This window comes from Procambarus clarkii, chromosome 88, assembly GCF_040958095.1.
Source record: "Procambarus clarkii isolate CNS0578487 chromosome 88, FALCON_Pclarkii_2.0, whole genome shotgun sequence".
Classification (NCBI taxonomy): domain Eukaryota; kingdom Metazoa; phylum Arthropoda; class Malacostraca; order Decapoda; family Cambaridae; genus Procambarus; species Procambarus clarkii.
In genome coordinates, this window is record NC_091237.1 from 18,779,808 (window position 1) to 18,791,720 (window position 11,913).

The window sequence follows — 11,913 nt, forward strand, 5'->3', positions numbered from 1 at the left end:
GTCTTAAGCCTGTATTGATGTGAACTATGGATCCTATAAAATGCTGGCCTTAGTAAGTTTAATTGCCAATTAGAGGAAATGTCCATGACGAATCTGGGGCGTCCATCCTATAACTCAATGTACTCTGACTGGACGGTAGAGCGACGGTCTCGCATCATGCAGGTCGGCGTTCAATCCCCGACCGTACACAAATGGTTGGGCACCATTCCATTCCCCCGTCCCATCCCATCCCAAATCCTTATCCAGACCCCTTCCCAGTGCTATATAGTCGTAATGGCTTAGCGTGTTCCCCTGGAGGATCTCTGCTATACCTGGCCTGAGATCCGCACCTACACTTTAAGAAATCATTCACAAACTAACGATAGCTTTTTGGCTTCAATTGAATCACCTATTCAGCAAATTTAATTAACTAATTTTCTTCTCTTTTTCAGGCGCTCTCGTCACTTCAACGTTTCTAAGAAATATCAACTAATTGTTAAGTAACTACAACTTAAGCATGAGTGATGTGTATAATGCTATTGAAAGTCTTCAGGCCAAATGAAAACAATCAGTTGGGAAAGTAAGGAAATTTCAGTAAGATCTTTCACGAAGAAAGGTCTTACTAACAGGCATTTCGAGTTTTATTCAAATCAGATCTTTGTTGTATAAACTGTATGTGTGTTTGAGGTGATTTCATTCCGGAATGGCTCTAGAATCTGTTAAGGTAGAATTGTTGATTGCGTGAATACATTGTTTTCTATATATATATATATATATATATATATATATATATATATATATATATATATATATATATATATATATATATATATATATATTTATATATATATATATATATATATATATATATATATATATATATATTTATATATATATATATATATATATATATATATATTTATATATATATATTTATATATATATATATATTTATATATATATATTTATATATATATATATATATTTATATATATATATTTTTATATATATATATTTATATATATATATTTATATATATATATATTTATATATTTATATATATATATATATATATTTATATATATATATATATATTTATATATATATATATATATATATATTTATATATATATATATATATATATTTATATATATATATTTATATATATATATATTTATATATTTATATATATATATTTATATATATATATTTATATATATATATTTATATATATATATTTATATATATATATTTATATATATATATTTATATTTATATATATATATTTATATATATATTTATATATATATATTTATATATATATATTTATATATATATATTTATATATATATATTTATATATATATATTTATATATATATATATATATATATATATATATATATATATATATATATATTTATATATATATATATATATTTATATATTTATATATATATATATTTATATATTTATATATATATATATTTATATATATATATATATATATATATATATATATATATATATATATATATATATATATATATATATATATATATATATATTATTCTCATTATTCTAATTTTGTGATATAATTTGCCAATTATAATTTACAAATTATAAAATTTGCCAATTTTAGCTATTCTCACGTTTCAAACTGTAAGCTAAATGTAATTTTATGCCATAAATGTAAGCTTGATTTAGACGTCTGTACATATGTTAATTTCACAATCCAGACAATGTCCAAAAATGACAAATTCTGACATTCCTTCAAGAAACGGAATTTATAAATTCCGAACCGAAATCCGAAACTACTTTCCCCAGGAAAAGAAAATGTTGTGATAACTCATTTTTACCCTTCGTCAGCGGCTTTCCTTGAGAGTGGTAAATCAAGTCTTTGCTCATTTACCCCTGCGTCGGGAACGTCCTCAGCAGTTACATTCTTCTCCTTGAACCAGCTGAGGTCAAACGCGCTAGACATGAGCCAAAAAAGAATATTTAGTGCAGGCGATGATTCACAATAACGTAGCTAAAGTATGTTGACCAGACCACACACACTAGAAGGTGAAGGGCCGACGACGGTTCGGTCCATCCTGGACCATTCTGAAGTCGATTGTCATTCTCACAATCGACTTGAGAATGGTCCAGGACGGACCGAAACGTCGTCGTCCCTTCACCTTCTAGTGTGTGGTCTGGTCAACAGAATATTTGGTATTTGTGTGTGTGTGTTCAGTCTGTTCTTCTAAGGTTTCCAATCGTCAAGAAAATGGTCAATTTAAAGTCTTCACTTAACCTACCAGAGGACCAAAAAATATTTGGAATGTGTGTGTGTGTGATTTAGAGAATGATTGCTTGCATAAATATCAATATATCTGAATATATGTTAAGCATAGCTAGCGCATGCGCTCATGTACCCATCACACAACTATAAAATGCGTCAATATATCTCTTCAAATTTCCTCGACTTCCAAAACTAATAGAAACTCTCTATCCACGTCTCCATTCTACCTTCGTGGCCTTCCAGCACTTAGGACTGACATGTGTCATGTGCCTGGGAAGTATTTCGAGGATAACACCACCTGATGTTCAGGATCCAAATGTATGTCCAGCAATTCGTGTCAAACGATGCAAAATTCCATTTTCTAAAATGAATGCTTCAACATAATTTATTTTCTTTTTTTTTGGGTGGGGGGGGGGGGGGGGGGGGGGTTTGTTATGATTCAGCATACACCAGTATAACTGGTATACGCTGTGATTATACCTTAATATAATACATTATAACATTGTATCACCATTATTAGTTGATTTTGCTATATCTTTGATACACAATTATGTATATAGGTTCTGTGTATTACTGTACTATGTGTCTTACATATTATTATCCTAAGTATTATTATGTATATATTAATAGGTTGTTAAGTGTATTAGACCACTATTGGTTGATTGATATTGCTATACTCCGTATTGTGAGGATATATACTTATAGACAGGGTTATGAGATCATGTTGTGTTATACAATAATACAAGTATAATGTATTACTGTATTAATACATAATACTTGTATTATTGACTAATACTTGACTATGTATTAATGAATATTGTTATAGAGAAGAGTGCTAATGGTGGAGCCGACTGGCTAGGCTAAATTGTTTTGAATTCTACCTTTCCCCCCCTCCAACCACTTGGGCTGGACGGTAGGACAACAGTCTCGCTTCATGCAGGTCGGTGTTCAATCCCCGACCGTCCAAGTGACTGGGTACCATTCCTTCCCCCAACCGTCCCATCCCAAAATCCTTATCCCTTCCCTTGCGCCTCCCCCCCCCCCTCTCTCTCTCTCTGCTTGTCTGCCGAGATTATGGATAGTTATGGGAGTCCACAACCCCCCCAACGGGATGGTTATGGGGGTCCATATCCCCCCCCCCAAAGGGATGGCTATGGGGGTCCACAACCCCCCCCCAACGGGATGGTTATGGGGGTCCACAACCCCCCCCCCCCCCAAAGGGATGGCTATGGGGGTCCACAACCCCCCCCCAAAGGGATGGCTATGGGGGTCCACAACCCTCCCCCCCAACGGGATGGTTATGGGGGTCCACAACCCCCCCCCCCCTGTTTTTATAACTACTCTTCTTATTTTTCAGTGATGGGAACATCAGATCATTTGCGAGTGCATCGGACGAGGGAGTGGGGAATGGTGGGAAGGACGAGGGGACGGGGAGAATGGTGGGGAAGACGAGGGGACGGGGAGAATGGTGGGGAAGACGAGGGGACGAGGAGAGTGGTGGGAAGAACGGGGCGATATAGGAGAGTTGGTGTGGCCGGGTACAGCTAGTTATTACATATAATAAAGATGCTTTCGCTTCACAATATTATATACAATAGTGTATGGAATATCTTAAAGAGAATGAAATGAAGGATCGTCAACAGAAAACGATGTGACGTGGGAATGACTATGGGGTACACTACTGCAAATAGGATAGATTAAGGGGTCCACAACACGTCACACGATGTTTATGTGATCCACTACCACCCAAAGGAATAGGTATGGGGTCCACTACCACCTGTAGGATGGGTATGGGGTCCACTACCACTTGTAGGATGGGTATGGGGTCCACTACCACTTGTAGGATGGGTATGGGGTCCACTACCACCTGTAGGATGGGTATGGGGTCCACTACCACTTGTAGGATGGGTATGGGGTCAACTACCACCTGTAGGATAGATATGGGGTCCACTACCACCTGTAGGATGTGTATGGGGTCCACTACCACCTGTAGGATGTGTATGGGGGGTCCACTACCACCTGTAGGATGTGTATGGGGGGTCCACTACCACCTGTAGGATGTGTATGGGGGGTCCACTACCACCTGTAGGATGGGTATGGGTCATGCCCATCCTACAGAGCCATCCTCACCTCCAAAGCCTCATACACGAGGCTCTGGAGGTGATCGTGATACTGCCCTGCACCCACTGGTCTCACACAGGAGGGTTAGTATGGCTGGCTTTACTTTATTCGTCATACAGCTCAAATTGTCACGATATACGGGGCGTTTGGTACATTTTTTAAGTGCAGGTTTAAGTATCTCTTCAACGGCTGTAAAGAGGTTTAACTTTAAGATTAACTTATCAGAAATATTGTATTCCTTAAATCTTTTGATAACTCTCTCCCCTCTCGGGCGACAACAGTCAGACAACAGAGAAGGCAAAGAGGACTGTCTCAGGGAAGTGAAGAATATCTATAACTATGACATAGACGACATAGACGACATAGACGACATAGCAGCACCACATTGCCTGTCACCACGTCCAGTCTGTTATCTGGCTCCTGCCTTTTAATTTTTTTTCACCAGAAAATGGCCTTGTTTCCTGAATAGTGTATTTGTAAAAATATTATAGTATAGCACTATCTTGTACTTTAGCCAGGAGGTCTCTTAATGCTTAGTGTCTATACAACTTGCCACTAACATGAAGTGTCGTTAAGGTAATTATTTTAATTCCTTAACTTTGTTGGTGAAGGAAACTATTAATGGCTTGAGACACAAGTCTCACAATGGCATTGTGACAATGCAGGGGGGGGGGGCATACGTGAATATGTACACCAGTACTATCGGTACTTCGTACGCCCCCCCCCCCTACCCCCTCCCCGTACAGACCAGTGTAGGTGGATTACTTATAAAGCCTGGTTGTGGCACCACTTTGGGGCCTCGCTCTGAAAATAAAAAAATAAAACCACGTTCACACCTGTAGACCCCACCAATAGCCACGGCCACACCTGTAGACCCCACCAATAGCCACGGCCACACCTGTAGACCCCACCAATAGCCTCGGCCACACCTGTAGACCCCACCAACAGCCTCGGCCACACCTGTAGACGCCACCAATAGCCACGGCCACACCTGTAGACGCCACCAACAGCCTCGGCCACACCTGTAGACCCCACCAATAGCCACGGCCACACCTGTAGACCCCACCAATAGCCACGGCCACACCTGTAGACGCCACCAACAGCCTCGTTCTTACTTGTGGAGTTCTACAACAAAATAGATATAGCCAGCAAAATTGACAGTAGCCATTGGTGTAGCATACACATTCATGTCACTCGCCCTGCACTGTTAATCTCAGTTAAAACTGCGTGTATATGATAACAGGAGACATTGGGTTCATCACACTCATAACGGGTTCATATTTTGTTAGAATACCATACAGTATATTAGTTCCATGCAACCCTTGAAATATTTAGTCCATAGATCTGCGGTTGAGGAAACACTGTCCTAAACGACCCAAGGACCACCTGTCCCACTGGGTGTTGGGGCGTGTGTGGGAAGACTGTGCTAAGCCACTAAGCGTCACGGGTCCATAATGGTCACTTTGCCTCGTTCTCACCGGCAGTTAGGTTCTGTTGTGCCACAATAAATATACTAACTACTAATACGACGTTAACTTTAGGGAAATAAAGGTTATTAGAGGATTACGAGTGAGTGTGTAAATACTGGGGTAAAGAAGGGGTGTATTATGAGAGGCAGCGACCATGAGAAGGGTGTGAGGGAGGTGTTGAGGCGGGCAGGTGGGGCCTTGCTCCTCACTCTCCTCCTCGCCTTCACTCCAGTAACATCGTCTGTCCTCGTCTTGCAAGGTATTAAGTTTATGTTCTTGACTTCTTGATATTAGTTTATAGTATGTTGTAGTTATTTAGTTAAGTTATCAGTTAAGTGTTATCTTGCCCCTTGCTCCAAATTGTGATGGATTTGGTTGGTTATCGTGTAATATTTATTAACTCAGACTTAAATGTCACATTCAAAGTGCTACGTGCAGCCTTGAAACGCCATACTAGATAAGTTTTTAATAATTACTTTAATTTCTTTCCCGCGGCAGTTATCCAGTTATCTTGTTGTGGTAATTAGGAAACGCTTTACTTTAATCCATACTAAGACTTTAAGCTTGATAAGCAAATGTTTGTTGATTTTTTAATAGTACTAGTTATGGGAGGGAAGGGGGGGGTTAATTTTTAACAGGACTCTAGTAAATTGTTTATTTGACAATATACAGTGTGGTGGCACTATAGTATGTTAATGGAGATATCTGGGTATTTTTCTTTCTATAAAGCCACTTAAACCTGGATATCTACACAACCCTGGGGAAAATATTAGCCCTTGAAAGTACCCCTGAGTAATACAGGGGGTTTGAGTCTAATCTCCACTCCTTAATCCAAAGAGTGGAACTTGACTCGGCTCCAGTTAAGACTTTTTGTAGTACTTTAAGACTAGGCGTCTGATAACGGCAGAAAACTTCTGGAAAACAAAACTTAAACTTCTTAACTTAACCCCCCCCCCCTCCAACCATTTCAACTCTAAAATAACAATTGGGTTCGGTGAGGAACGTAATTACCCCTGGGAGTCTGGCTTCCCTTTGACGCATTTGTCAATTAAATTTCACTGCTAGAATGCTACCAGAAACATTAATTGCATCCCTAAAATAGTCTTGCCTTCAAAATTCTTTAGATTGTATTGGTAATGTATTGTTGGATAGCTCTAGTCTAATACTATGACCGAACCATCCTTGTATTTGCTTTTAAACTAGTGACTTTATTTAGAGCTGTAATCATAATACTGATGGGTATAAAAAAATGCCTAAATAGTTCCCCAGTTATTAGTAGACCGGCAAGAATGTCTGAAAATACTAGTAAAAAGTAATTACGTTAAATATGAAACAGTCGGCGACTAAACCATTACTTGCCTTGATACTATACCAAACATCTGTACTCTTGCCTTTTGAAAGGCTTTAGTTGTAATGGTTTGCCACTAGGTTCTGAAAACTGCCGTATCATTGACTATAATCTTAGTAATTTAATAGTAATTAAAATTCCCCCCCCTTTTCACTCTGACTAGTTTAAGTAATCCGTAAGATTAGGCATTTTCAGTTGGGTTAAAAGTTTAAGTTAAATTCAGAATCTGAATTTATCTTTGTTCGGAACGGGTATATTCGGGTCTTTAACATGTGTCTACATATTGCAGATGCGGTGTTCTGTTCAAATATTGCTGGCCTCTATCTTCCAGTTCCTGCGACGGCGCTGGAACCAATCGTATTGGCGTGTGCCTTTCCATTGGAGACTTTGAGCCGTGGAGAGGGGGGACCTGCTGCCTGGGGGTAACTTCTTCCCCGTATCAACCTACCCTGACTTTGCGCCCTGGTGAGGCCACTCCAGACCGACAACCAGAGCGCAACTACGTAGTCTCCTGAGATTGATGGATGCCTACTAATACTATCTTTTATGTGGCTGGCGTGACGAGCCAGTACCAACCATTACAGGCATAGTTAACCTCTCGCTGTTGTAAACTAAACATATATTTTTCTTTGATAAATTGTTGCTTTTAAAAACGTTATACTGCTGCTATAAGTTCTGCTTCTCAAAATATAACTATTGTTTAAATGGTAATGTTAATGTTTCTTTCATTTTAACTTTGCAGACCCTGGGTGTCCTGAAGTCCTCTAGTACTTCACCTGCTTTTCACGGTATTCACTGGGACATTAGTCAACCACTTCCTGGATTAATTGAAGCAATCGGAAGCCTGCCGAGTAGCACTCAACCTAGCACAGCTGAAAAGCCTTTATCCTCCAGGGCCCTGGCAGCGGCCCCGTGCCCGACGCAGGCCAGCACAGAGGAAGTTTTGCTGATGGACGTCCTTTGGATTTTCTGTCCTCTGCACTTGCCTTCCCTATAACGATCCCTTCTCCCTCTCAACTTAGTTCTGCCCTGGCCCTCTGCGGTTCTACGGCGGCGGGCTTCGATGGTATTCATTATAAGATGCTTCGCCATCTCCCTCCGTGAACGTCTCGGTATTTACAGAGTCTGTATAATCGGATCCGAGTCGTCGTCAGTCCCTGAGGACTGGCTCGATGCAGTTGTCCTCCCTGTTCGCAAACCAGGGTCTCTGGGAACATCCCCTAAGGAATTTAGCCCTATTGCCCTTACAAATTGTCTGCAAACTCTTTGAACGTATGGTTAACGTTCGTCTGATGTGGTTCCTGGAACACCATCACCAGCTCTCTTCTCAATTTGGTTTCCGCAAGTGCTGCAGCACGACAGATGTCCTGGTGAACTTGGAGGTCTATATTCGTACTGCTTTTGCTGCGAAGACCTCCATTGTTGCCGTCTTTTTTTTTTTTTTTTTTTTTTTTTACCTGGGGGGCCACTGATCGTAGCTTCAAATTCTCTATTAAGATTTGTGCCATGACTTAACTCTGAAACGGGTCGTTCTTCGTCCCTCTGTCACTTTATGATCATCCCCTTGAGTACAAAGATTCTCCGAAGCTTTTGGGGTTATTCTTTGACACTCGTTTGTCTTGGTCGCCCCATATCTCTTACCTCAGTGAGTGTTCTAAAGCCCTTACCCTCTTCCGGGTATTGTCCCATACTTCTTAGTAAGCGGATAGGCGTGCACTCCTTGCTTTACATTCCTCTCGTCCTCTCTAAGCTCTATTATGGTTGCCCTGCTTACTCGTCTACTTATTTTTTTTTCTTCCTACTCTGCGCCGTCTTGATGCTTTGCACCATACTGGGTTGTGCCTCTGGTCTGGTGCCTTTCGTTACTCCTGCCCTCAACTTGTATATTGACACTGGCTTCCTATCTCTCCAGGACTGCTGTGATCGCTACTGTCTAAGCTATCTGGCACGGTTCTTACATCCTTCCTCTGTCGTGCTGCAACTTTTACTAATCCTGTGGTTCCTCTTCACCACCTCCCTCTTTGTTCGGTTATCTGTTAAAAGATTCTCTTTCCGTTATTTCTAATATTTCTCCTCGTGGTGTCCCTTCTTTGCCCAAGTGGAGGGTCCCCATTCTGCAGTTTTGTACATCCTTGACCCACATCACTAAAGCTTTTACCCCCTCCTATGGTTCTAAAATTCTCTTTCCACAAGCACTTCCTCTCACTCCCACTCAGTTTCAGTCTTTACCAATGGGTCTGCGGACAGTGTTGGCTACTCTGTTATTTTTCCTGATCACACTTGTGTGTCGCTTACCTCCGGAGACTAGCATCTTCACAGTGGAGCTTTATGCTATTCTCTCTGCTCTTCGTCTCCTGCTCTCTCATTGTTAAACTTCCTTGTGTTGTTGACTTGTAGTGCTCTCATGGCTCTCGGGTCCTTTAATCCGGTTCATCCAGTGGTTGTCGAGATCCAGCATTGGCAGTTTCTTGTTCACAGTAAATTTAGGTCGGTTGAGTTTTGTTGGGTTCCCAGCCATATTGGTGTGTCTTTAAATGAGCGTGTGGCTGCTGGCGCCAGGGACGCTGTCCGTCCTTATCTCTCGTAAAGGTATTCCTTATTCAGACTTTTACCCGGTTATCCATTCCTCCATCCTTACGTGTTGGCAGGCTTGGTGGTCGTCTGTTACTGGTAACAAACTACGTTCTCTTAAAAGTTCTCTTGTCTCCTCGTGGCCGTCCTCCTACCACTATAACCGGCGATGGGAAACGGCCCTGGCGAGGTTGTGTATTGGCCGTACTTTCTTAACTCATGGTCACTTGATGGAGCGCCGCCCTGCTCCTTATTGTTCTAATCGCACTGTCCCTCTTATGGTCGTGCATATCCTTATTGAAGGTCCTGACTTCCGGGACGAGCGTGTCTTGTTTTCCGACCATCCCCTGCGGTAGCTTGTCTCGTGTTATTCTTGGACTCTGACCCTTTTGATATAGTTCGCCTTGTGCGTTTGTTCTCGTATTGGCATCCTTGGTGATATTTAGCGCCCTCTGATTATGCCGACCTTTTGATGGCGTTACATATCCTACCCGGTTTGGTGCCTTCTTTTGACAATTACTTACTTGCTGATGGATGTTATTTTTCCCAAGACTTTTGCAGTGATGTAGCATTCGGTCCTAATGTTGGGTAGGGTGTCTTCGGTGGTCCTATTCTTGGCCAGGGCGTCGGCAGTGGTCCAGCTACCATATTCAGCAGTGGCAGGTTGGCCCAGGTGAACGTTCCGCGGGTCGCAGTGGGCAGCACTGGACCTTCTGGAAGTGTTGTCAGACCTGTTGGCGTTCCTCAGGTCAGGAGGGTGGACGATGTCTTCCACCCCACTATCACCAAAGTTGTCACCATCGACTGTTGCGTCATTGTCATCGACCAAGCCTTCAACAGCGTGGCAGTAACCTTAACGTCCTTCAGCGTGCAGACTGTCACCGTCGGAACACGCTCGGTAAGTTTACAGTAACAGTGCTGTATTAAGATAATAACACACTCATCATCTTCCCGCTTATAACCTTCCCTTCTACACCACAGGTGCTACAGACTCTCGTTGATGACCGGGTCGCTCTCCAGACTTCTGTCCGGCCAACGTCAGTAATGTTAACGGAAGTGAAGTGTGACTTTAGGATCGTGACGGAATCGTCACTAAGTTACGTGACCCTCGGCCACACGTCCTACATAATCAGCCAGAACACCACTCCGGCCACCCAGGTGTAAGTATAGAATACAGTGTGTGGTATTGGGGGGGGGGGGGTTGGTAACAATATTACCTAGTGTTAATGACGTATATTCTGTCTTGCAGGTTGACGTACACAACGACGGTGGTACAACGAATATTAAGAGAACTACCTTCACGGACTACCGGACAGTGACGGACACTACATTAACAGCGGCTACCATCCTCAAGACTGTTAATCTTGATACGAAACTCTTGCATTGTTGTCAAATATAGAGGAAACTTGAGTAATAGCTAAATATTTTTATTAAACTAATTTTAGATTGACAAGTTTTGGTTTATTGTAGTTAAACTAGTTAATGATAGAGGACAGCCCACTACGGGCTCGCCATAGCCCGTGCTGCCTGGCACTTTTGTTAAGAGTAGCTAAAGCTTAAACAAGAGTTTGTAAAAATGGAGAACATGCCTTGGCAAGTTTTAATATGCTTTCTCACTCGTATAGGCTTGGTCTTCTAGAAACCAACAATTTTTGGTAGCCACTATGTATAGCTAAACCAGGCACCGTAGAACTCTTAAATAGTGCTCTTGAAGGCTGTGATAATGTCTACCACAAATGCTCTGAGCAGTTACAGAAAAAATGGAAGTGGGACTAAAGTTAATTTGTCACACTATGCAGCCCGTCCTCCTAAACAAAGGCTAAAGTCTATTTCATGGAGCCCAGTTTATGAATGTTAATAAAAACTAGTTACAAAGACACTAGACTGATTATGTAAGCCGTCCTCGGACAAAATCCACTCCACCCAGCAGTCGACCCTAGAAACGCTTCATAAAATTTTAACATGCTGTTATTTCCAAATGGGGAAATTCTCGAATATAAACTAATATCTTGGCATACTGTGCATATTATTATAAAGGCATTAGTTAGGTGGTTTAGGTCCTATTGATTATTTGTAGTACGTGGGTGAAGTATTTACAGCGTAGATTTCAAAAGTCGTCAGCAAAGTATTTGTTCCGGAAGT

At 41.1% G+C, this 11,913-nt stretch overlaps 1 long non-coding RNA gene across 1 annotated transcript; it reads left to right on the forward strand.

Moving 5' to 3' along the window:
- The first annotated feature begins 7,460 nt into the window (after nucleotides 1-7,460).
- On the forward strand, nucleotides 7,461-11,650 carry LOC123748847 (uncharacterized). Its single transcript, XR_006771820.2, has 3 exons — nucleotides 7,461-10,669; nucleotides 10,753-10,931; nucleotides 11,021-11,650. It is a non-coding gene; the product is annotated as an uncharacterized lncRNA (long non-coding RNA).
- Nucleotides 11,651-11,913: the final 263 nt, after the last annotated feature.